This window comes from Eublepharis macularius, chromosome 5 (assembly GCF_028583425.1).
Source record: "Eublepharis macularius isolate TG4126 chromosome 5, MPM_Emac_v1.0, whole genome shotgun sequence".
NCBI lineage: Eukaryota > Metazoa > Chordata > Lepidosauria > Squamata > Eublepharidae > Eublepharis > Eublepharis macularius.
In genome coordinates this window covers 43,745,107-43,769,321 of record NC_072794.1, presented here as the reverse complement: position 1 = coordinate 43,769,321, position 24,215 = coordinate 43,745,107, and the positions used below count along the sequence as shown (strand labels likewise).

General features: G+C 43.1%; 1 protein-coding gene across 2 annotated transcripts in view; it reads right to left on the bottom strand.

Annotated features, from left to right (window-relative positions):
- The window catches only part of WDR47 (WD repeat domain 47), a 52,198-nt gene extending 45,960 nt beyond the window's left edge, over positions 1 to 6,238 (bottom strand). For both annotated transcript variants that reach the window (XM_054980762.1, XM_054980763.1), the window contains exon 1: positions 5,987 to 6,238. The gene's annotated coding sequence lies outside the window, so the exon portion shown is untranslated. The remainder of the gene's footprint in view (positions 1 to 5,986) is intronic.
- Positions 6,239 to 24,215: the final 17,977 nt, after the last annotated feature.

The window sequence follows — 24,215 nt, the reverse complement described above, 5'->3', positions numbered from 1 at the left end:
TCCGGAGCGCTGCGGGAAGAGCCCCTTGAAGTCGATGCAGGGGGTAAATTGCCCATTTGCTCCTACGGAGGCCGGCAGACTTGCGCAGCACATTGCGTGCTGCCGGGCCATGGAGAACGGCAACAAGCAGATTTAAGGTGAAAACCTGAAAGTAAGCGATTCCCTTCTGTTATTCTAAGCGTATGCAAAGGATTGGTGGGAGTTGAAGCTAAGAAGGTTCAGATATCTTCCCCTTCATTGAGTTTTGGGACTTAGTTGGCGGACTCCCCCCCCCTAAGATGGCGATGAAAAAGCAGAGCCCTGCTGTGGGCAAATCTGTTTCGGCTGCTTTGCAGGGGAAAGGAGAGTCTCTTGAAGAGGTGGTTAAACTGTCGGTCGTTGAAGCTATGAAGCCCTTTGTTGATAAGCTAAATGAAATCGGTCAAAGGGTTGCCTCAGTTGAGAACAAAGTGAAAACCATTAAAGACGTAGCGCCTGGGGCAGAGCAGTCTGCTCGGGAAAACGCAGTACTCATGAAAGCAACAAACAAAGAAGTAAAGCTTTTGGAGAATCAATTGATAGGGTTACAAGTGGATCGTGCTCAGACGGTATTGCGTCTTCAGAATGTGAAGGAGGAGGAAAGTGAAAACTTAAAGGATTTGGTGTTGGAACTTTTGGCGTCATTCGCAAAGGCAACTAAAGAAGAGTTAAAAAGCGATATTCTGGAAGTCCGTCGGACATCTTCAAAATATGCAACGAAGCGTCAGCTGCCTCGTGAGATTATTATTGATTTTTCATCTAAGAAGACTCGGGACACCATCTTATATAATTCGTACAATGTGGACTTGGACTTTCTGGGTAACAAGGTTAAGATATTGAAGGACGTTCCATTTTTAGCTCGGAAAAGAAGATTCAAATACAAAAAGTTTGCAGCTCTTCTGAGGAAGCGTGAAATAAAATACAAATGGTTATTTCCGGAAGGCATCTGGTTCAGTTATAAAGACCAAGCCTACAAGATAATATCGGAAGTACAGCTGAGGGACTTTGTGTTTAATCACCAAGAGTTTCAGCAAGGAGAAGATTTAGGATCTGAAGGGGGGAATGGGGAGGAGGGAGTGAGCGCAGCTACTGTAGCTGTTCAGAGAGAGCTGCGACCGAGACGCGGGGGGGGGGGGGGAAGAAGACCTGATCCTGACTGTAGTTCGTATTTTATAAGATCTACCAATCTAATAGCATATTAGAAAGTTTAGCTTTAAATAATTGTATTATGAAGGGAATGCAATACTTGTAGATGTAGTGTGTGTTTTTTATATGTTGTTTCTTCCCTTTCCCCCTGTTCCCTTTTTCCCTTTTTGTAGTCTTTGCGGTTAGTAATTAAAAATAAAAATTTATAAAAAAAAATAATGAAGAGGGCTAGGAGATGTGTAGGGCAGCGTTGAAGGGCAATTCCAAATGAATCCAATAGTGTGCCATACATCTCACCGGAAGGCCTATGAAGTAGCAGTGACATCGAAGAAATTTTACTTCTCTGCTTCCATTGCATCAATTAGTTTGAGACCAGCTCAATTGTTTAAGCTTATTGACTAAGCCTTTAAATTCTCATGAATAGGTGATTAGTTGTGACACATTCGCAAGGTTTTTGCAGATCAAATCTCTACATTATGTTCCAATTTGAATGCTGGTCATAACAGAGTTCAGACAGAAGAAATGCCTATGGCATTACCTAGTTTGTTTATGGATCATCTTTACCCAGTTACCATGACGGAAGTTGATAGGATCTTGGGATTTGAGAAAGTCACAACTTGTGCTTTAGATCTTTGTCCATCCTGGTTGTTAAAATTACGTAAGGAGCACATCATAAATCAATCAGTGACTCAGGGTACCTTTCTTCAGCCACTCAAAAAGGTGGTTACCTGCTCATTACTCTAAAAACCATTGCTAAAGAAACATGATGTGGCCCAGTCTCTAATCTGCCTTTTCTGGGCAAGTTGATTAAGAGAGCAGTTGCAGACCAACTTCAAGTCTCTTTGGTTGATTCATCTGCTCTGTTGGCTTTAGCTGATGGAATGTAGGCAAGAACCATGCCTCTTCTGTTGCTCCTACTGGATTTATCAGCAGCCTTTGATATGGTAGACAATACTATCTTGTAAATACATTTGGAGGTAACAGAAGATGTGCTTTGGATTGGTTTAAGTCATTCCTTATAGGCTGAAGTCAGAAGGTTGCTCTTAAGAGACCAGTTGTCATCAGTGTGGAAATTGTCACGTGGAGTTTCTCAAGAATCTATCCTATCCCCCAAGCTATTTAACTTCTATGTAAAGCTCTTAGAAGAAGTAGTCATTAGCAGGTACAGAACTCACTATCATCAATATGCTGGTAATACCCAGCTCTATAAGTATTTATCCAAATCATCTAGAAATAAGCTGCCTGACTGCTCTGGTTAAATGGCTAAGAGTGAATAAATTGAAAATTAATCCCGATAAGAACAGAAGTAATGTTGGTTTGGAAAGATAAGGCCTTGAAGGACATTGTGCTTCCCACATTTGATGGGATTTCTGCTGACCCTTGCTGCCTAGGGGGCTCAGCATTATTGCTGGAGACGCACATTAACACAGCTGCAAAAAACACTTTCTTCCACTTTTGTTCATGGCTCCTTACCTTGCCTCTGCTAATCTGGCCACATGGACCTTGAGACTAGACTATTATAATGCATTCTATATGGGTTTGCTCTTGAAGTCAGCTCAGATACTCCAGTTGGTACAGAATGCTGCAACTTGGCTTCTATTGCAATCTAGGCAGAATATACATATTACACCCATTCTAGACACACTATTGGCTACCCATCAGTTACTGGGTTCAGTTCAAGACACTGATTATTGTATACAAAGCCCTTCATTTCCTTGGATCATCATATCTACAGGATCCCCTCCCGTTATGTCCCACTACAACAGCTTTCCTCATCCGAGCAAAGCCTTGTGAAGATGCCATTCTGCATATGGGTAAGATCAAAAGCCGTATGCATATATTCTGTTGTGGTTCCCACTTTGTCCAATGGCCTACCTAAAGACGAAGCCCCATGAGTTCTTAAAAAGGGCTTTTTTAATGGAATAAGGCTATAATATAATGGAATGGAACAGGGCTCCGCGGCACAGAGTGGTAAGCTGCAGTACTGCAGCCCAAGCTCTGCTCACGACCTGAGTTCAATCCTGGCGGAAGCCAGGTTCAGGTAGCTGGTTCAAGGTTGACTCAGCCTTCCATCTTCTGAGGTCGGTAAAACGAGTACCCAGTTTCCTGGGGGTAAAGTGTAGATGACTGGGGAAGGCAATGGCAAAGGCAAACCGGCCCGTAACAAAAGTGTGCCAAAAAACCGTCATGATGTGACATCCCCCCATGGGTCAGTAATGACTCGGTGCTTGCTTTACCTTTTTTAAATAATGGAATGGAGAACACTTTTATAAAGGGAACAGGACTGTAGTCTAAATTTTGCTCTTACTACACTGTTTTCTACTTTGGTAATGCCTTTTTTTTTGCATTATTTCTAATTTTCATTACAAATCCAGTAGCTTTTTGCATTGTTTTTAAGTTTTATGATCCTAGTCTTACTGCACTGTTTATTGATTGCATTACTTTACACTGTGTAATCTACCTTGAGGTTCAGTGAGAATGTATGAAAATACATATATACACTCCTGAACTCTCAGAGACCTTCAGTAGCCAACTGTATCCTACCAGTTTCTATTGATTCACCCCTTCATAACTATTGCTGAAAGGACCAGCTGATGTACCTTCCAGAGTAGGCTTCTGTTATGCATTCTAATGGGGCATTCTTTTGAGGACAATGTATTGTCGAAAGCTTTCATGGCCAGAGAACGATGGTTGTTGTGGATTTTCCGGGCTGTATAGCCGTGGTCTTGGACCACGGAGACCACAGCTATACAGCCCGGAAAATCCACAACAACCATCTTTTGAGGACAGTTTGGAAGCTACAGGTGGTATAGAACACCACTGCCTATTAGCAAATACAGGTTGCCAAGAACCGGACAATGAGAATGTATTCTGGAGTAGTAGGGCAGTACAAGTTACTAGTACTTATGCCAGAGATAAAGTAGAATTCTTTCTCCATTCACCTCAACACGCTTTTCTGGTGCTATAATACTTGGGTTGATCTGCCTTAATATACTGGGTGTGTGTGTGTGTGTACAGGAACAGAGGGGCAAAAATCCAGATATTTAGTTGCCCCTAACATCTTTTTTTTAAAAAACCTACAATTTATAATTTGTATAAATGAATGAAACAATACAGATGAGCATAGCAAGATCTAAAATAAGGAAATCAAAAATTACTCAGTACACAATTTGGGTGCAGCTTAAATAAAGTATCTCTTCTCAGAAGATTGCTATCTTGAAATTAGCATGTGTCATTGTCATAAACACTTGCATCAGCATATTTTGGTTTATTTAGCTTCTCTCATGCATGATCTGCTGTCGTTCATGGTTAAAAGCGTTCAGATTTCACAACCTGAATAGCCCTTTGACACCCAGCACTTCAGAAAGGTCAGGACAGGAATCCTTATGTTCATAACATCCTTCAAACTATGGCCATCAACAAACTAGAATGAACAAAGAACAGTGTGTTCCATTATCATCTCAAGCTATTGCATGCACTTGCTGCAACATCTGCAACTGCCTGCTGCTCTACATTGTCAAGTTCACATTCTTTTACCCCAAAGGCATCCACAACAACTGTCATCCCTTATTTGTATAGTACCAGAACTGCCACTAACACACTTTGGAAGAAACACAAACACAAATCCACCCTTCTTTCACTGTAGCTTGATTGTGTGGACAAAGGAGTTTTACAGTGTGTTAAGAAACTGGATACCTGAACCTCTGTTACCTGATCCTGTGCTTTTTATTAAAATAGACTGAAATGACTAACTCATCGATCTGACCCAGTGAAGCCTTTCTTTCCAATACTATTACATGTGAATAACGGATTCTAGGATTGGGACCGTATTCCTGGAACACTTGCACATGAAAATGTGAAATAAAAATCTCAAAGTAGGTAAGGCTGAGATAGAAACCTCTCACCTGTACCCCCTTCAAGTGATATCTCAAGTCTCTTCTTCAAGCATCCTCTTTGTTAAGCACTGAAGTTCAACACTGTTTTATTTTCCCTGTATGTGTTAATGGGGGTGGGGCAAGCCAGAGTAGGGGGATATTCTTAAAAATATTCTGATTGGCTTGCTCTGGCAATGCTGCAATAACAAAGGAAAAACAAATTCCAAAGGGGCCGGCGAGCTGGTCTGCTGCAGCCAAAACAGCAACAAAAGAGAGACTTAGTCTTGTGATACCTTAAAAGGCATGCATTATTTCCTAAGCTTCAGGTGAGCCACAGCTCGTCGACAGATGCAAAGCCAAAAAAAGAGAGTGGAGAACGGATGCAGGTGAGACAAATGGAACACCTTCGGCAGCAAACCTGTTTTTCCTCTACAAGGCTGGAGAAGGGGAGGCAAAACAATGAGGTGTGAGCAGGTACTAGCCAGCACAGGTGTAGCGGACCTTGCAAAATAAATAAATAAATAAATAAATAAATAAATAAATAAATAAAGGTGGTGGAGGGGTGCAGGATCAAAAGAACCCCAGGCAAGCTGCTCGCCTTGCCCCTCCCCTCCATCGCCTGACAAACGCGCAGCTTCCCTCAGCAGTTAGCGGCGTCGCCAAGCCCTTGCCCTGCCAACTCCTCCAAGGACTGGCAGTGGGACCAGCCTCCGCCTTCTCCGAGGACAGGGCACCCGGGCCTCCTCTCAGGCCTCGGGCATTCCTGACTCAGCCCGCCCCAGCTTCAACCCCACCCCAATTTGTCAGTCAGCTTCACATCCTTACCAACCAAGGAGGGACAACATAGACTAGCCAAGCCTAGGCGGCTGCGGCTACTGTCTTCTCCCCCCGCCCTTTCCATCTACGTCAGCTTCCCTCAGACCTTAACGAAGCAAAAAAAGACTCACCTCAAAGAGGGTCTGTCCCAAAACACTGGCGAGGGTGGGGGTACCCGCACAAAATGGCGGCAAGCGCCTCACACCAGGGGCAGGGAGGGGGGGGGGGAGAATAGCTGAGAGGTTCTGTCAGCAGCCAGCACAGCCCGGCAGCTTCGCTTCTCTTTCTGCTCTCCCGACACAAGAGAGGAAAGCGGCGGCGTTGGCGGCACCCTGACTGCGGTTGTCAAGCAGATTCGCCAATCACTGCCCAGCAGCGCGGCTCTTCAGGGCCCGGGGCTTGGGCGGGGAGAGAGCACAGCCGCCTCAGTGGTGAAAGGGGTGGTGCCTGGGCGGTGGCTGCATAGACAGGCTGCGCCTCTGGGAGGCGGGCAGGATGGAGGGTTGGCGGGAGGGTTGCCAGCCCACAGCTGAGTAAAGGGGAGGGGGACGGGGAGCCAGCTGTCATCCAACAGGGAGCGAGCGCCAGGGTGCAGTTACTTTTTAAAACGTTTGTTTTTGTATCAGAGAAAACACACTACGTGTGGTCTAACAGAATCATAAATATAAATATTCGTTTGAAAAATATCTAGTGGTTTTACGCGATCTGTCTAATGATATCTCTCTCGCCGCCTTCTGTAATAACTCCCCCTCCTTTTTTAGGCCATTCTTCTCCCCCCCACCCCCCCGCTTGAATGGACCAGAGTTTTGACGCTTTTCGGCATTAGAGCTTCACGTGGAAATGTTTCTGGAGGCAATCCTAAGAACACTTACCTCGGAGTAAACCCCGCTGAATAAAATGTGACATACTTTTGTGTCAACTGTTTAGTATCGTTGCATACGTCTTTTCTCCAAGTCTTAGGTTGTGAACCCTCATCTACAACTTTGTCTTTTGGGACCACAATACATTTTGTCAGGGATGCCACATTCAAATTCCAGTCCATTATGAAGGGATGGTCTCTCCCAATCCATTCTTGTGCCTGTGGCTTATAAAACAATATTTCAGTAATCCATAATATCCTTTGTTATATCCAGAATCTTTCATCTAGAGGTGAATTTGGGGGCGATTACTCTGCTTTTATCAGTACTGATCATTCACCTGTTGAAGTGCTGGTAAGGGGAGTGTCCCAAAGAGGCATTAGGAAAGTCATTTCAGTTTGGAACAATACAGCTACACGCTTTTAGCTTGTGCTTCAGTTCAGAAGATTTTGTTTTGAAGGCTTCAAACAACATGCACCGATCTGGTGTTGGGCCTTACATACTGGAAGTTTTTTGTTTCTTTCGTCATGTATAAACTAACATAGAAGCATAAAATTAAATAATAGATGCAGAGGAGTTAGCCATGTTAGTCTGTGGTAGCAAAATCAAAAAGAGTCCAGTAACACCTTTAAGACTAACCAATTTTATTGTAGCATAAGCTTTCGAGAATCAAGTTCTCTTCGTCAGATGCATGATACAGAGACTGGTCAAATATAGAAGAGGAGGGAGGAGAAGAGGAGGAGATAGAAGAGGCAATTAGGGGGGGGAGGGGGAGGGAGCAACCAAAACATTCCTTTGCTAGTATATGTAAACATCTCCTTTTGGTGTGTGGATCAGTTGGCTTCAAAGGAGTTTGCCCTGTTAGTTTGTAGCAGCCAAACAGCTAGACCATCCAATTCCAATGCAGTATGAGCCTTCGATAACCACAGCTCTCCCTGCCAGATGCATCTGACAAAGAGATCTGTGGTCCCCGAAAGCCCACGCCAGGTGCCACTGAGCTCCCCCAGACCCCGCCTCTGTAAAGGAAATCTGTTACCTGTGATAATGTGATAACCATTCATAGTCCCTATTCAGTCCCAGCTTGACAGAGTCAAATTTGCATATGAATTCCAGTTCAGCAGCCTCCCGTTGGATTTTGTTTTTAAAAGGTTTCTGTTGAACTACAGTGACCTTTAAGTCTTTGATGGAATGTCCTGGTAGATTGAAGTGTTCTCCCACTGGTTTCTGGACGTTGCCATTTCTAATGTCAGATTTGTGTCCATTTATTCTTTTGCGTAGAGGTTGGCTGGTTTGTCCAATGTACAGAGCAGAAGGACATTGCTGGCACATGAGGGCATATATCAGATTGGAGGATGAGCAGCTGTAAGAGCCAGAGACAGTGTAGTTGATGCCATTGGGTCCTGTAATTGTATTCCCTGGGTAGATATAGGGGCAGAGCTGGCATCTGGGTCTGTTGCAGGGCCTGGTACCTGTGCTGGTGACTCTGCTGGCTGATTCATGGTTGTGAGTGAGAAGTCGTTTAAGGTTGGGGGGCTGTCTGTAGGCAAGGAAAGGTCTTCCACCCAGGGCTTCTGAGAGAGAGGTATCATTTTCCAGGATGGGTTGTAGCTCACTGATGATACGTTGGATGGGTTTGAGCTGGGAGCTATAGGTGACAACGAGTGGTGTTCTGTTGTTAGTTCCTTTAGGTTTGTCCTGGAGCAGACTGTTTCTGGGTACTAGTCTGGCCCTGTTGATTTGTTTCCTCACTTCATTTGGTGGGTACTGTAGTCCCAAAAATGCTTGTTGTAAATCTCTTAAGTGTGAGTCTCGGTTGAGAGCATTGGAGCAGATACGGTTGTAATGTAAGGCTTGGCTGTAGACAATAGACCGAGTGGTATGTTTAGGGTGGTAGCTGGAGGCATGTAGATATGAGTATTGGTCTGTTGGTTTCCGGTATAAGGTGGTATTCATTTGTCCATTATGTAGTTGTACAGTGGTGTCCAGGAAGTGTACCTGTTGTGTAGAGTGGTCCAGGCTTAGGTTGATAGTAGGGTGAAAGTTATTGAAGTCCTGATGAAATCTCTCAAGAGCTTCCTTCCCATGGTTCCAAATGATGAAGATGTCATCCAGGAATCTTAAGTATAGTAGTGGTTCCAGTGGATGGGAGCTGAGGAAGCATTGTTCCAAGTCCGCCATGAATATGTTAGCATATTGTGGTGCCATGCGTGTGCCCATGGCTGTGCCATTAATCTGTAGATATAAGTTGTCACCAAATTCGAAGTAATTGTGAGTGAGTACGAAGTGACAAAGTTCAGTGGCAAGGTGTGCTGTGGTTTTGTCCGGGATAGTATTCCCTATGGCTAGCAGTCCATCTGCATGTGGGATATTGGTGTATAAACCCTCCACATCCATGGTTGCTAGGATGGTGTCATCTGGTAGGTTGTCAATGGACTGTATTTTCCTGAGGAAGTCAGTGGTGTCCTGTAAATAGCTGGGTGTGTTGGTGGCATAGGGCCTGAGGATAGAGTCCATGTATCCTGAGACTCCTACCGTGATAGTGTCTCTTCCTGAGACAATGGGGCGTCCTGGGTTACCCGGTTTATGGATTTTGGGTAGTAGGTAGAATTTTCCTGGTCGTGGTTCCTGGGGTGTGTCCGTATGGATGCATTCTTGTATGTCCACGGGGAGAGTCTTTAATATTTTATTGAGTTCTCTTTTGTATTGCTCCGTAGGATCAGCAGGTAGTATTTTATAGAATGTTGTGTTGGAGAGTTGTCTTTCTGCTTCCTGTATATAATTCTGTTTGTCCATGATGACCACTGCTCCGCCTTTGTCGGCTTCCTTGATTACGATGCCAGAATTGTTTTGGAGGCTGTTTATGGCATCTCTTTCTGCATGGCTGAGGTTCTGCTTTAGGTGTTGTTGTTTGTCAATTATTTCAGCCTGGGCATGTCGACGGAAGCATTCAATGTAAAAGTCCAATGAAGAGTTCCGGCCCTCAGGGGGTGTCCATGTGGAATTCTTTTTTCTGGAGTTTTGTAACGATGATTGTGTATTGCTGGGTTGGGAGGGTGATGGCTGCTGTGATGGTGTCTGTTCAGTGCTTTGTTCCTCATTTTGTTCAGCAGAGTAGTTGAAGAATTCTTTCAGTCTTAGGTGTCTGAAATAGGCCTCCAGGTCTCCACAAAGTTGTATGGTTTGTGTGGGTCTGGCTGGGCAAAAAGATAGTCCACATGAGAGGACCGATTCCTCTGCTGGGCTCAGTTTATGGCTGGATAGATTGATGATGTTGCTGGGTGGATCCAAAGTGTTCTTGTTCTCTGTTGCATGCAGGATTTTTGAGAATTTCTTCTCCTTCTTGTTCTGTAGTTCAGTAAATAGTGTGCAATAAATAGTTCCTCTGGTTTTGGTGAACATCTGCCAGTTCCTGGTCTGTGCAGAGGGGTTGTTTTTAATGGAAGAGTCTAGTTCAGAGATCTCTTGTTTGATCCATTGTTGCTTGCTGTACATCAGTCCAATGAGGTGAATTAAGAGTTTTCTGGATAAGGTGTTGCATAGTTTCTCACTGTAGTCTGTGTGGTAAGTGGATTTCAATGGGTTCTTCACACACAGTCCTTTGGGTAGAATGTCCATTTTTTTGCATTTAGAAAGGAACCTGATATCTGTTTGTATTTGTGCCAGTTTCTTCATGAGGTTGATGGATTTCCTCTCCATTCGGCTGAATGCGGTGCTTTCCATGGTCATAGATGCAGAGGAGTTAGCCGTGTTAGTCTGTGGTAGCAAAATCAAAAAGAGTCCAGTAGCACCTTTAAGACTAACCAATTTTATTGTAGCATAAGCTTTCGAGAATCAAGTTCTCTTCGTCAGATGCATGATACAGAGACTGGTCAAATATAGAAGAGGAGGGAGGAGAAGAGGAGGAGAGAGAAGAGGCAATTGGGGGGGAGGGGGAGGGAGCAACCAAAACATTCCTTTGCTAGTATATGTAAACATCTCCTTTGGGATGTGCGGTGTCCTTTGGGAGGGTAGAGAAATAGTACTGAAAGGACAGAGTTTGCGCTTTACCCATTTTGCCACCTGTCAGAGTGCTGCAGTGATTTACGCTATTGAGTGTCCCTGTACACTCCTGTATATAGGATGCACAACAAGACCTATTAAGGTACGTATCCTGGAACATATATCCCGTATTTGGAATTGTGTTCAGGATGTGCCCTTAACACAACATTTTAGGGACAAAGCACATAAGGAGAATGCCATCAGGGTGATCGTACTGGAAGTTTTACACAGACAGAATCATGCCAACACTCAAACATTATTGCTTCGCAGAGAAGCTTATTGGATCCACAGGCTGGACACTGTCCATCCAGGTGGACTCAATCATGACCTCTCCCTTGGGTGTTTCCTTTGAAATTAGTCTTAAGGATATGGCTAAGGGGGCTGCTGACTTCTCAGTAAAAGTAACTGTGTTGAGAACTTGGGGAGTCAGCAGGGTCCAGGTGGACTCAATCATGACCTTTCCCTTGGGTGTTTCCTTTGGAATTAGTCTTAGAGATATGGTCAAGGGGGCTGCTGATTTTTCAGCAAAAGTAACTGTGTTTAGAATCTGGGTGACTGAGCAGGGTCCCTTTAAGGGGTTGTTTGGTTGTTAGCCAGGAGACTATGTAATGGGGAATTGTTGAAAGGTTTGGCTGCACAAGAGAACAAGCATAGCTGCCGTGCTGTGGGCTTTCAAGAGTGTTGGTGATGGAATTATGTTGGATTGTGCTCTGTCCTGACCTGACGGAGGTATATTTTTATTTTGTTATAATCTATGGCACAAGAATAGTTACTTTGGATATGAAAGCAGTTTTGAACTTCGTATTTTAGTGAACAGCACGCTCCTGACGAAGGTGTCACGAAATCTGCAGCGTGAAGCCGGTCCCAGATTGGGCGTGGTTTGGAAATTTGTCTTTCATTTCCAACGGTGTCGCTTCTGGAAGGACTCAGGACTGTTTGGTTTTGCACAATACCTCATATATAAATTCAAGAAAATACCTATGGAGTTATAGCCCTATTGTTCAATGTTTATGGATGTATCTTCCCTTGTAAATCTGTGATGATTATGGAATGAATGTATGGGTATGAATTTACAATATGTATGAATTTTCACTATTTATAGCACTTGCACTTTGAGTATACCTTTATAAATTTAAAAAATATTTGTACATTTATTGCTGAGTATTGTAGTTTGCTTCCTGTGGACTTGGTCCCTTGTTGTACCGGCACATTATTCTTAGCAGAGACATCAGTTTAGTACTAGGGAAAGATCAAGTGAGGCTGCACTCTTTACATGCCTACGGTAAGAGGCAAACCCAAGCAACGAACCAACAGCAACTGGTGGACTGGTCCCTGGTTGCAGAGCGAGAAATTTCTACAACACATGCCAGCAGGTGTTAGGACCCCATTGCACTTCTGATATCACCACCAGCCACGTGGGACCACGCAGAGACCATTGCACAAACCGAGATGGCTCAATGGGAAGGCACTGGGATAGCATGACCAGAGCTGCTGGTGAGATCCCCACACGGGGAGCGCAAGAGGCAGGCAAAAACTTCAGAGTTTGTTTTGCCTCTGCAAATGGGGGAACAGGATGGCCAGCTGGGAGGCCACCCTGGAGATCTATCATTTTGGCAGGGACGCCACTCCACAACCCTTCTATGCTGCATTCATGGCAGCAGCTCCCTTGCACCCACACTAGGTCCCCTGCCCCTGAATTGACAAGCTGTGAGGCTTATCAGATGCCAGCAGTGCTGTGGAGGAGTATGGGACCCAGAGACCATCCTGCATGCCAGAGAAGCCAAACATACCCTTGGACCACCCACCAGCCCATTTCCTGTGCAAACTGCATACAGCAGCCAGCAGAATGTGTGTGAGGGAAGGGGATGGAAAGCAATATGTGGGGTCAGCCTTCAAGGTACCAGTGGACCCCTGCTATGTTTTGCAGCTGAACAAATCAGAAGTCCAGTAGCACCAGGAAGACAAACCAGTGATCTCAGCATGGGTATGGCTGAGTCTGTGCTGCTGTAGTATAGGGTTAGGTAGCAAATCAGCATTCTGCTGGTTTGACTCCCACTACTGCCATGAGCTCCAAAGCCACTGCTCTCAGCCCCAGCTCCCCAGCTGTATCATGGGGATTTGTTCACTGCTCTGAGTGGGCACTAATCTGTCCAGAAGGGTGATATATAAGCACGTTGTTGTTGTGGTTGTTGTTAGGATCAGGCAGCAGCTCTGAAAAGGTACATCCTTCTTGGAAGGCTATGAGGCAAGAGACAGGGAGAGGTGGAGTCGGAGGCGTTCCCACCTTAGACAAAGAGAAGCTACATACTTATCAGAAAAGTAACACATCCAAACAAAGACACATTCAGTGACCCCCAATGTCAAAGGCCTGCTGAGTTGCCTATCACAATGCTATGGGGCATCCTGGTTGGAGTTAATTAAGTGCTGGGTGGGGCTGTAAATTACAAAGGGGCACGCCAGTGGGGGAGCATTTGCCCTTTTTTGTTGCATGGGTGCCTAGGAATTATAGCATGGTTTTTGCTCATGTAATCTTGTGCTGGTTTTGAGGGGTGTTCCCAGGCTGGAACTGCTGCCAAGCCCCTGAGCCTGCCCCTTTTCTTGCTGGTACAGTGATTTGCATGGGTGTTGCTTTGTGGCATTCTCATGCTGGCAGTCAACCAAGACAGTGTGCCGCCCAAGCCTTCTACCTGCACATCTTGGAGTTACACCACTGTTTTTCAGAGATAAGATGGCATTGTAGCTAGTCAGTTCCCTGTATGTTTTCGCCCTTTCCAGGATTGTACTATATGTGTAACAATTAGAAATATATCTAATTCTAAATGTGGCCCCATCTGTGGATACCTTAATCCAAAGACTAGGGCCGTGGATGAACAAGACAGATCTTTCAACATACCTAAGAAAAGCTCCGGGTCTGCAGAAATTTGAAATGTAAAAAAAAGATTGGGAGACCAGAATTATAAAAGTAGCACCTGGAGCTTTAAGAAATGGATGCCCTCAGTGGCTGTTGCTATGCAATCACAACAGTATTGCCAGCCTTCAAGTCTTGGCTTCTGTCAATAAAAGCAAGTGGGAGGGGGCAGGGCTCTTTGGGGCTGTTTTGACCTTTGAGGGATGGGCTCACTGGGGCCAGGCATAGCAGCTATTAATAGATGGCTTGCTACTGGATGACTTGCATGACTCACCTTTACTGTTTGACAGCAGCTCCCCCAACAAAATCAAATGCGGTGTAGTGGTTTGAGTTTCAGATTAGGATCTGAGAGACCCAAGTCTGAATCTCCAATCTGATATGCAAGTTCACTGGATGCCTTTGGGCCAGTCTCCTAACCTACCTCACAGGTTGTTGTGAGGTTAAAATGGAGGAAAGGATAATGATGGAAGCTGCCTTGGGTCTCCATTGAGAAGAAAGATGGTATATAAATAATAAATATAGTAGAAGATGGGGGGACAGATAAAAAGAAAGTTGGCTAGTGGGTAGAAAGGAGAGAAAGAAGCAGGGAAAGGTGAAAATACGACGGATGCAAGAGGGAGGGAAAGAAGAAACAGTGTGAGGAGGTAATATGGGGTGGATGATGTACCCCTGAATGTCTTTGTAGGTCCCCCACCGTGCCATTTGGCCAGACTTCTCCCAAGTAGAGGCCACCAGGGGGAGGGAAGGAAGGAAGGGAAACTGAAGACATGGGGGCAGATAGGTGGGAAGAAGAAAGCAGGATAAAGGGAAAATATGGTGTGAGCAAGGCTATACCCTCAAGAAGGCTGTTATAGCTTCCTCACCCCATAAGTTTTAAGGAATGAGGAGCCATTAAATCAGTTTAGGTAGAAATCTAAATTTGAGTCAGCATGTTAACTGACCAGGGGTGTGAGTGCTTTTAGCTGAGCTGTCTTCTCTTTGTTTTCCTTAACTTTGGTATACCCAAAGCAGTTTTCATGTTTCCTGAAGTAAATTGTATCCGATGCCATAAAGTATAGGCCTTAGAAAGAATGTGCATGATTGAGTACACAAGTTTGTACACACATATATATACTTTCCTTTAATATAGCATAGTAAAGGCTAAGAGCAAATAAAAAGTCATATTTAGTATTTTACATGTTTATACATACCCATCCCTTTTATACCATATTTACTCAAAAGGAAAGCAATTTTGAATGTAAGACAACCCCCCTAAAAAGATATATACATTTCTTTTGTATCGGACACCTGTAATTTGTCTGCAAATGTAAGACCACCCCTTCTTTCTTTGATGGCATACCTGAAAAAAACAGTCTTACATTGGAGTAAATATGGTACGTAATTGTTTTTCTGTGTGTTGCTTGATGTGATGAGTGAGGAAATTCTAGTGCGTGTTTAAAATTAATAACTTAGCACTAGCAAGTAGGATCAAATGCTTCTCTGTTACAAGTATTTATAATGGGTTGTACCTTACAACTCTGCTCAGTTAAGCAGACCTTTTATCCCACACAAACAGCCTCCCACTGGATGACAAAACTCCCTGGCATGGAGGAAGGCTCCACACCTAGGTGAGCAGAGTGGTAGGGTGCAACCCATGGTCAGTTAAGAAGGCTCAGAAGATAATGGATTGTACAAAGTAACATGTCCTGTTTTTAAATGACAAGCTTTTGGCCTGTTTGCATAAATCCAGTTATTCTGGGACAAAGAACATAATGTCATGATGACCAATATACAAAGCTTTTCTAAGTCTTAGTAGTGATGACAGCCATTAAGTCCGTAGGTGTGTGTTAATGAGTGCAACCATACTAGTCATTTAATAGTGCCAGTTCTACAAGTTTTCAACATCAGCAATGCTAAGACAAATTGTTAAGTTTGTTTAACAAAAAGCATACACAACTAGATATACCCTTTAAATTGGTAAATTGTTCTAGTCATGTTATACTTTTTATGTATGATTTCCCCCATTTTCTGATGCAACTTGCCCTAGGCATATATATTCAGACATAAACAATATGAGGGATAAAATAGACATGAAATCGGGAGCTCCATGAACAGATGGTTGCTGTAGGCTAGGGACAATTCAGATTCAGACTGCAGTATATGGAGGGAAGGATGACACTTTTCCCCATGCCATCTCCCTGATACAAATTACCCTCCCTGTCCACTATTTGCCCCACAGGAGAAACGTAGACAACATATAGGTATCTACATATTTTCCCTGTGGAATAGATAAATAGCAAGTCAAGTAAGCTGGCTTAGGTTGAGAAAGTGGTGTGACCGAGAAATGGTCAAGATGCCCTCTCCTTGAACCATAACGCTAATCCAAATTCTTTCTCTCTTGCACTCACACACATATCCTCAAAAACCTACTAGAGATCTGATCATGAATCTCCTGACCTTTTTTCCTAGTTTCTCTCTATGAATACTGGGATTCATACATACAACCAAAATGCCAACAGATGAACTTTCACCTCCGGATAACCTGGTCATCCATTTTAGCCCATGGAATCATAAGTTCGCCACATATTGAGTACCTCTATGTACAGGCTCTTGTTATAATTCTAAACAATCTGAGACTTTTGTTGATTAACCATTTTCCTTTTTTCTGACCAAACCAACAATTAATCTCCTCATTTCTCACAAATTACAGAAAAAATAATCACAATGAGTATGGATGTCTTTGTTCCTTTGGAGATAAGGCTGTTGTTCTATGACATTTGCCAAAACTCAGCAGCCCAATACAGGCAGTCTGCAAACCATTTCTTGAGTTAACCAATCCCCCGTTCCAAAGTTGTGGCCCTGATCTAGATCTCACATATACCCCTGCACGTCGAGAGAGCTATCGCATTTCCCCAACATACTTTTCCATTTTAATGGTTTAATCATTGATGGTAGCAACAGCAGCATGTAGCTTGAAGAACTGCAGTGAACTCTCCCCCTCTCAGAGTGTCACATATCCGCACAAAGGGTTTGGGGATGTTTTCTGAAGTTTTTATAATTTTGACAATAGATCATATTTGTCTCATTTTGTTTTTAATCTTGTTCTCTTTAGTGTTGTTGCTCTTTAGTTTTTTCCATTCTCTGACTGGGTCAGATTTGGATACGTCTCTATTGCCGGTACTGGGCCTTACACCACAGTCTGTCATCAAAATCTCTCTTTTCCCTTTTGGAGAGGAAGTTTCTGGCTTGTTTCCAATACATGTAATTACCATCTGACAGTCTTCTTGATTCCGATTTTTCTTTGTTTTTCATCATATTTTCCACTGTTGCAGTGCAGCATCTTTCTCCCCCCACTTAAATTCAGTGATTTTAAATAACAGGCAAACAAATTGACTAATGTAAATCCCTTTCATGTCTGTACTCCAGATTGAATACTTCATTATTAATTAAATGACCCAATTGCTTTAAAGGTGTTTAAGTGGTCAGACATCTGCAATATAGGAGATGTTAAATGTTAAATACAGACAACATACTTATAAAAACATCTCTTAACTGAGATTCTGTTGGCTTGGAAGCAGCAGGAAGCATTTAAAATTCAGATCAGTGTTTTTACCTATTCGTGTATTGTTTTCATAGGACAAACAAAAAGTAGAAATGGGAAGGATATTGTTACATATAACATTCCAAGAAAAGACATTTTAAAAAGGCCCCCACAATACAACAGTAAGGCCTACCAAATTACAGAAGTTACCTAAGTAACAAATCTAGTAAACAAGTTTATAATTAAACTATTATAGGGCCCTTTGACTATATCAAACTCAATTATGCCTCAATAATTTTTTTATCTTTTCTGTTAATCACAAGAAAGGAGTCTATAATGAAAAGTAGCTTGCCAGAAAAACTGAGGTAGATCTAGCAACCACCAAATAGCTTTTCTCCAACCTAAGGAGCCTTCCTCCAATTTATGTAGCTCTTCCTCCAATAAAATGGAGGAAGGCTTCAAACATAAGCCAAAAGGAAAGGTAGTGTGTACCTATTTTAATGCATAAATACATAAATAAACTTTGCTCAATGGAGTGGTAAGACAGAGGTAGGATCCATCCTACCTTGCCCATAGACACCATGTACGGGGGTACATGTATTTCCTAGTATATCTAAGCATTGGATTGGATCCTGCAATCCACAGACACGAGGATCATGGATCGTTCTTGCATTCCCCTCCTGCCAACAGTCCTTTCTGACCCTGGATAAGTTTATACTTGGGGTAGGACCTGCATGGATTAATAGCCATGCCAGTTTGGTATAGCTGCCGGGCACAGTCTGGCAACCAGCAGGAGACTGGAGAGGTCTAGGACATGGGAGGTGGTAATTGGCCAATAACATATCACTTCCAGGAAAACTCAGAAGTGATGTCACACCTTTCTTGGAATCTCCAGAAACTCTAAGGTTTTACCATAGTTTTGTCTAATTTCTAGAGAGGAATGATGTCACTTCTAGGTTTCCCCAGAAGACAGCCAGTTTGGTGTAGTGGTTGAGCGCGGGACTCTAATCTGGAGAACCGGGTTTGATTCCCCACTCCTCCACTTGAAGCCAGCTGGGTGACCTTGGGTCAGTCACAGTTTCTAGGAGCTCTCTCAGCCCCATCCACCTCACGGGGTGTAAACCACACTGAGTAGGTGATAAGTCATCCTGAAGGGCAGTATATAAATCGAATGTTGTTGTTGTTGTTATTATTATTATGTCACACTGTTGGCCAACAGCCACTGGTGCTCATAGTAGTAGTGAGAAATGGCAGCTGGGGACAGGGAATCCCCTGCAGCCACTGACGGGCTGGCGACCCCATATTCAGGAGGCTGCAGTGGGGAAGAGGATGGGACAAAATTGCTACAATTATTATTAACAAAATTTATACCATGCCTTTCTGCCCTCATAAGGGCCACCAAGGTAGCTAAGAAATCAAAAATATACATCATAAAAATCACATCTTTAAACCATTAAAACCAACAAAATATATTATTAAAATAATTAAAAGGACTAAAATATAAATACAAAAGCATAAAAACAAAGATTAATATGTGTGCAACAAAGAAGGGATCACTGAACAAATGCCAAATGAAACAAAAATGTCTTCACCTACTGGTGGAAGATGGCAACAGAAAGGGACAGATATGTCACCCTGGGGAGAGACTTCCAGAATTTTGGTGCCACAACCAATAAAGCCCTCTCCCAGGTTGCCACCCACCTAATCTCAGAAGGCAGGGCACCCAAAGTATGGTTTCAGAAGATGAACACAGTGGTCAGGTAGGTTCTAAAAGAGTAGGTGGTCCTTTAGATAGGTATGTTGATCCCAACCATATATAGCTTTAAAGATCAACACCAAGACCTTAAATTGTGCCCAGATACAGATTGGGAGCCAGTGAAGATAGGCTAAAAATGGGGTGATATGATCCCTATGATCCACTTCACTCAACAACCTGGTTGCGGCATTCTGCACCCATTGAAATTTTCAAACACTTTTCAAGGCCAGCTCCACATAGAGTGCATTGCAGTAATCTAGCCTAGATATAACCATGGCATGCACCACAGTGGCCAGATCTTTTCTGCTCAAGAAAGGCTGCAGCTGGTTAACCAAAGCTGCTAAAAGGCACGTGGTAAAGCTGCCATCTGCTTATCCAGTAGTAGGGCTGGGTCTAAGAGCACCTCCAAACTGCAGGCCTGTTCCTTCAAGGGGAGTGCAGCCCCCATCTAGAACATGTGACACCTTAAATCCAAGGTCAGAACTTCTGCTCACTAGTAGCACTTCCATCTTGTCAGGATGGAAGTGCTACAGTTTATTAGCTTGCACACACTCCAAAACTGCCTCCAGGTACCAGTGCAGGGTTTCTACAGCTTTACTGGGATCTGCTGGAAGCATGAGACAGAGCTGAGTATTGTCCGCATATTGGTGACAATGTTGCTTTTCTCCCTGCCCCATTTCCCTGCCAGTGTTGGAACTGTAGCAGAAAGAAGTTTGCTTATCTGATGAGTGAGTACGAACCTGATCTAGATTCCTGATTACATACACTTCTGATGTTCCCCCACCTTTTGTTCAGAGGTGCAGAAAGAACTAACATACCTGAGCCACACAGCTGTGGAGGTAGAACTGCAGACCCATGGAAAATCAAGCTTACTGGAGTATAGGAGGCTTCACAATTTGACGCCATGATTGTGCATTTTTGTTTTTGCGGTCCATTGTAATAGCAAAGTGACATTTGTCTAAAGTAAGTTGGTCTCAGATGCATCCCTTTCTTTGGCTGGGGAGGCCAGCAATTGCATTGCTAATTTTTACACTCTTTTGTTAAGGAATCTTCCAGATTGCTACCTTTTAACCTTGACAAATTATGAAGGGCTTGGTTCACTACTGCATTAGTAGAACAAAATGATTAAAACACCACAAGACTTTATCGCAACCACAGTATAATTATTGGCATCCAGTTACATTGTTTTAATTACTTTAATTATTAAACATGGAACTTTATTAACATTAAAAACTGGAAAACAAACCACTAATGTTTAATAGTCTGTTGCACATGTTCCATTCCTCCATGCAGTGAGAAGTTCCAGGAGTAGCATTTACCTCAGCAGATTCCCTTTGGAGAGAGTATTGAAGGGTACTTAACAGGGTTTTTGCCATGTTTGCTATATTGGCATAGGTGAAGGCACAGAGTGATGGATCTGCTATCCCCCACATGGGGGGGAATCACCTCTAGTTCTTGGCGCTGTTTGACCAGAGTCGTCCATTGAGAAGGGATATCTGCTGTCATTAAGAAACATCACCATTCTGATTTTCATGGGCTCTGATTCCCCAAGACTTGCCACCTGAAGCCGAACCTTAAAACAGGGCCATTCACAAATGCCAAGGTTGTTACAAGTCATTTCAGCCACATATGTTATCATTTTAGGGGCAGAGAAAACTGACGTGCTGGGTTTGCCAACCCTCACCTGGCAAGTTCCCAGAGATTTTGATTCATTGGTACTGGAACTATGTTAAAAATATAATAATGAAAAGCTAAACTCAGAGATCATAAAATAATTATTTTTTTGGAATATTCTTAAACTTGTATGAATGGGAAACAGTCCAACTGTTAAGATGAATATATTGCCAAGAATATTATTTCTTTTTAATAAATTTGCCACTTAAAGTTAGTACAAAATTTTTGTTATCTTGGGAACAGTTAGTTAAATTTTTTATCTGGACAAACAAATCACCTAGAGTTAGAAACAGGTCAGGGGCGGGGGGCATAGTTTTGAAACTGAAGGCAGGATTGTGAAAGTTAATTTGGACATACAATTTAACATCCTGAAGATGGCAAAAATCCCTTCTGCAAACTTGCTGCAGGGGCAGAAGGGCTGGATCCAAGCCAGTTTGAATTCAAACAGCGATGTATTATCTGTCTACAGCATTAATGGATGCATATATTATCCACACTTAGACCAACTGTGACCCACCAGACTGAACACAGCCTGCCAGTTATGGACGGCTACCTATCAAAGACTGGGCAAAACTTCCTGTACTTTTTAAATTTGTGCATGTCTCAGAATGCAAAACAATGGACTTGTCAAACATGAGGGAAATCACAATATATTATTGCAGAATAGTAGGGGTGAGGCTATAGCTCTGCATGATAAGATCTTAAATTTAATCCCTGGCATCTCCCACTTGAAAAGATCAGGAAGCAGGGAATATGAAAAACTTAAGACCCTGGAGAGCTGCTGCCAGTCATAGTAGACAATGCTGACTTGAATAGATTAATGGTCAGATTCAGTATGGCAGCTGTGATCTATCATGTTTTGAATCACACACTTCCACTATGGTAAGGATGCATAACATATGGCCACTACATTCATAGGTGTGGCTTGCTCCCCCCCCCATTTGCTGACTCAACAGCCATTGCTGGACTCCATGCTCCTGGCTGGCTGCATCTCTGAGCAGGAGCTAGCTCAGCATCAAGGTAGCTGAGTGCCTGGTAGAAGCCATGGCACAAGAGGTGAATGGCAAATTTTAGAAAAACTGCTAAGACTCCCAATGCCTTCTTCTTTTAAACTGCAAGTAACAAATCACGGGGCTAAAACTGGTGAAAGTGAATAGCATGGAGCTAAAATTGGTGAAACTGCACCAGCACCATGAAGCTGCATGAGCATGTAATTTGTACTTTATCTAATGAACAAGATGGTTATCTTCATTTTGTCTGAGCTCTAGACATTGCTAAATCTGCAGCATCCCAAGCCCTGAAATTCATGGGGCAAAGCCTGATGATGTCATACTTTCACAATATGGTCTGCCCTGTTTCAGTCAAAGCAAATTCTGGCTCATGTAACTAAGTTGAGCACAGGTAAAAGGTAAAGGTATGTTTTTTTTTCTCCCCTCTCCCTTCTATTCTGTATCCCCTATCTGTTACAAAAAAAATTAAAAGTTTCTAAACCGAAAGGTAAAGGTAGTCCCCTGTGCAAGCACCGAGTCATTACTGACCCATGGGGGGATGTCACATCACGACGTTTTCTTGGCAGACTTTTTATGGGGTGGTTTGCCATTGCCTTCCCCAGTCATCTACACTTTACCCCCAGGAACCTGGGTACTCATTTTACCAACCTCAGAAGAATGGGAGGCTGAGTCAACCTTGAGCTGGCTATATGAACCTGGCTTCCACTAGGATCGAACTCAGGTCCTGAGCAGAGCTTGGGCTGCAGTACTACAGCTTACCACTCTGCGCCACGGGGCACAGCTGCACTAAGAAATTCAGGGCAATATACATGGCCACCCACCCCCAGTCCAATTTACAGTCCACCTAAAATTCCATATGCAGGGCTAGGACTGGTAGACCACCCCCAAAAGAGAGAGAAAAGAGACTAAAATGGCAGGAAAAGAGACTGAAAAGAGACTGAAAAGAGACTAAAGAGACCAAGTCATCAAGTGCTCCATATGGTTCAAATGTTTGATGCTCACCTGTTTTCGCACTAAAAATTCTGATAAATAAAATATACGTATTTTTTCAATAATCCCCAATCAAAAAAATAGGCCAGAGTTGGTACCTGGGTTTTGTTGTGCCGAGTGCAGAGTGGACGGTTGCTCTAGAACAATTATTCTCAGAGGATTCTAGTCACAGGATGAGCCTCAGTCGTGACAAAGGAAGGGGGGAAGTTTCTCCTGACCTTCGTATCCCTCTTCCCTGTCTCCCACTTTCTCCCGTTTGACCTTCAAGGTCTCTGCATGTGGAGTCAAGCAGGCACGTCCTCCCCGGCTCTCCCTTGACTTCCCTCATAAATAATCAATTCCTAGGCTTCCCCTCTTCTCACCCGCCAATCGTTGAGAACTCGCTCTGGGTATGTTTCCACCTTTCTGTCCAGGTGGATCTTGTCTACAGGACATTGAGGTTGCATCTTTATCTCCACAGGGCTCAATCTCTCTTCTTCTTCTCTTCATCTTGCTTCTTCTGGGCTTCAGAGCATCTCCAGTTCTCAAAGCTCTGTCAGTCCAGCCCTCTTTAGTGAATACATCCTGGTCTGCTTGTCTGCTGTACCCCTCCTTGTCTTCCACTCCCCCATCTCCCCATCTCTCCTCCAGCTTGATGGTGGCCTCCTTGCTTGGAGATGGGAGGTAACTCCCATCTTCCCTGGGGGCCAGAGTCCGAACTCGGACAGCCGGTTGAGACCAGAAACAAATGTGTAAGTATACACATTTTGTGTAACTACAAAATGCTAAAGAATATAATTTTTCTCTCAAAACTTGAGTGGGATGTAAAATTACATCAACAGTCACACTAAAAATCCTGAAAAAGTTATTTAGCTGAGCATCAAATGGATTATTATCATTTATGATAATATCTACCTAGTGGTTTTCTTCCCACTTAAATTTTTCATTTTGTTAATCAAGCTATTTATAACTCCAAAACTTCAAAAAAAATGTAGTATACCATACAGTAGAATATATTATGTGCATGTATATATACATATATATTCATGCACAGGTTATCACCTGGTGTTTGAGGCTAAGTTTCATTTGTTTCTGGTCCTGGATGGGGTATGGCTTGTTCATTTATTATTGAATAAAAACAAAAACCACACTAAAAAGTATGATTAGGATTTTTTTTATTAAATGGAATGCTAATTCAAATAAAAAATAAATCAAGATTTTTTAGGTTTTTTACCAAAGAAAGCAGTGATTAAACTATTTTTTCTTTTCTCTACAGTTTTTTGAAGAGTTTCCACTTCTTTAAGTTTTTGCCGCTCAGTTCCACGCATCACAACACAGCCTTCCAACATACCCTGTGCAACACTAACTTCCTGCAAATTTCCTTTCTGTATTGCTCTCTTCAATCGTTCATTGGCTTCTTTGAACAGACGATCAGATGCTTCAGAAGTTGCCTCATGGTCCTTTTTTGTCAGTGATATCTTACTTTCTATCTCAGCAATTTTTTTCCTAGACTCTTCTGCTTGTTTAACCTTTTCTTCCATCTCTTTAGCTAAATGTATCTCCTCCTCTTTCTTTTTTTCTTCCTCCTCTTTCAATCTTTTTTGTTCCTCTAAGTACATTATGTATTG